Raw genomic sequence first — 2916 nt, forward strand, 5'->3', positions numbered from 1 at the left:
TGGGGTGAAGTCGTAACAAGGTAGCCATAGGGGAACCTGTGGCTGGATTGAATCCTTCGCGATGGAAATGCCCTCGCCTACTTGACTAAACTAAGGACCTCAACGGTATAAACATGTAGATTTTCTACTTTTCCATTTTCCTTCTTGTTTATCAATCACCAATCAAGACAAACCGGGCACTACGGTGAGACGTGAAAACACCCGATCCCATTCCGACCTCGATATATATGTGGAATCGTCTTGCGCCATATGTACTGAAATTGCTCGGGAGACATGGTCAAAGCCCGGAGAAAGAGCAAGAAAACGGATGCGCTAACGCGCAACAGCTTTCGTGCTAGTTGCTCAAAAAATCGTATCAAAATCAAGAAAGAAAACTAAAGAAAGCGTTAGCGCATTGGACTCAAAATCCAAATTGTGCTAGCTGACAAAGAAAAAACAGAATATAGCAGAGAAATATTGGTTCTGACTGGTTGGTAAAAGGACTCTAAATCCTTTGAGTGGTTCGATTCCACAACAGAACAAAGAATGAAATGAATGAATGAAAGCCATGACCATGCCTCCAGTAGGAAGATCGAGGAACCGGTGCTGGCGCTCCTGGTTCATGGGATCCTAACCGCGATGGGGAGATTAGATATTATTCTTTCGTAAGTCCATCCAAAGGAGATAGGTTGAGGAGAAAGAAAGGAGAAAACTAAAGAGAAAGATGGACAGTAGATTGACAGTATCCGAATCAAATAAGAAAAAAAACGTAGCTATTTCATCAAATCCTGATTGTGTGGGTGTGAAGTGGAAAAATCCCGTTCTGGCTGGCAGCGGGCATAGGACTGAAAATCCTCTTTCGCCGGGCCTTTTGGACTCGAAATCCAAACGGAGAGAGTGGTTCGAATCCACCTCAGAACGAACAATGAAAAAGGGTCGAGCGGGTGCAAGCTCGAGGAGCTAGGAAGGATGGAAGAAAGCTTGACCGTTTTTTCACTGAACTACTCGAACTTTTTGTTCGAAAAAGCGGAAATAGCTCAGTTCGAGAGAGGGTTGAGCTTCATCGGTTAGTGTGCACCAAAGGATGAGGTTTCTTTCCCGTCCTACAAATTGAAACCGTTCTAGCTTGATACTGCGATATCGTCAAATCATCCAACGGAGCATGGAAACCATTTCGGTGGCGGTAATGGCCTCCAATAATTTTCTATGGAACCATACCACTATGTTCATCTATATGATTAGACCGTGCCGCTTCACTAGACTTTCCTGAACCATCCATTTGATCCCCACGGTCGTGACACCACTTTCTAAACAAAAGTTTCCAAAATCCAATGCGGAACCAGGCAGTAAGAGAAATTCATCATGGTAATTATTAGTAGAAAACCAAAGTGGAACGGAGAGAACGGAGAGTTAGTTACAATGAAAAAATTGTTGAGGAATGATGTTGAAAGAACAACATTCTGTGTCATAAATATCGTATATAGAGATTTTTCATGTATCGACGCTTTTGATTCAATTATGAAAGTATGCTGTACTGGACTTGCACCCCTAGTTACGCAGAAGTGCAAGCACAGAAGCGGATGACTGGACCTTACCAACATACTCAAAAAAGTATTCTATACTGGGGTCTGTGCTCTTGACAAGCAGTGTTTCCAGTCTAGCTGTGTCAAATCGGGTGTGAAGTGTCCTTCTAGGTTCTGGCTGGTAGAGCAGAGGACTGAAAATCCTCTTTAGTTTCACGCATGGGACTCTAAATCCCAATTGCGCTAGCTCTGTGGTTCGATTCCACAACAGAACGAACAATGAATGAATGTGGGCGGTCAACCAGGTAAGCCTGTGCCCAGGAAAGAAAGGACTAGGGAGGGATTGAGAGAAGCTTTCACAGTGGAAAATGAAAAAAAGCATATCGTTCTTAGAAATTGTGGAATTTGACTCAGTTAGAGCTATGGTTTAGCATCAAGAGGGAAGTTTTGTAAAAACAACAGGAAGAATTGCTCAGATACCCATGAGCGTATATAACTTGGTTCGTGTTATAAATGCTCTGGCTAAACCTATTGATGGGAGAGGCGAAATTGTAGCTTCCGAATCTCGCTTAATTGAATCTCCTGCTCCAAGTAGAATTTCCAGGCGTTCCGTATATGAACCTCTTCAAACAGGGCTTATTGCTATCGATTCGATGATCCCTATAGGGCGCGGTCAGCGAGAGTTCATTATTGGGGACAGACAGAATGGCAAAACAGCAGTAGCCACAGATACAATTCTCAAGAAAAAAGGGCAAGATGTAAGAAGAACGAGAGCGAGCCTTCACGAAAGAAAATGCAAGTGAAAGATAATTGTCAAAATTTCCTAAAAGCGGTGGTTCTTTTCTTTATGGATCGGGTAGATCCATATGTTCTGAGGGGGAGACGAGGTGTAGCGCAGTCTGGTCAGCGCATCTGTTTTGGGTACAGAGGGCCATAGGTTCGAATCCTGTCACCTTGATGTGGTATTCACACAATGGGGCCGAAGTGCAAAGCCCTGTAGCCTATCCGCGGTCGGGAAGGCAGGCGAAAAGCGCGCACAAAAGAAAAAGAAAGCTAAAAAGCTTATTTTGCAATCCATTATCTTTGGTATTCTTCTCTATTTAGATCATATTATATAGCTATTTCACAGGTTTTATTTACATACCTCAGTCATGTTATTTGTCTAGACTTCAATCAGAATAGCCTCTCCACCGGTTCCGAAGATTCTTTCGGCATCAATGTGCTTTTGGAATCTTCCTATGAAACAAATAACATTCTGGAACAGTTTAGGACAGAACAGGCCTCAGTAGAAAGCGAGCTTTTTTCGCGTATAGCCACCTCGAAGCCCAATTAGCGCACGGGCTGCCCCCTCAACTCAACCCTGACGAGTACGCAAACTTGGTCAGGGAGCATTTAGACGGTGCAGTTAGTATTG

The 2916-nt window shown here is 43.5% G+C and overlaps 1 non-coding gene across 1 annotated transcript; it reads left to right on the plus strand.

Annotated features, from left to right (window-relative positions):
* Positions 1 to 2385: 2385 nt before the first annotated feature.
* TRNAP-UGG lies at positions 2386 to 2460 on the plus strand. Its single transcript has one exon. It is a non-coding gene; the product is annotated as a tRNA-Pro (tRNA).
* The last annotated feature ends 456 nt before the right edge of the window (positions 2461 to 2916 follow it).

Source organism: Triticum urartu, chromosome 4 (genome assembly GCF_003073215.2).
Source record: "Triticum urartu cultivar G1812 chromosome 4, Tu2.1, whole genome shotgun sequence".
NCBI lineage: Eukaryota > Viridiplantae > Streptophyta > Magnoliopsida > Poales > Poaceae > Triticum > Triticum urartu.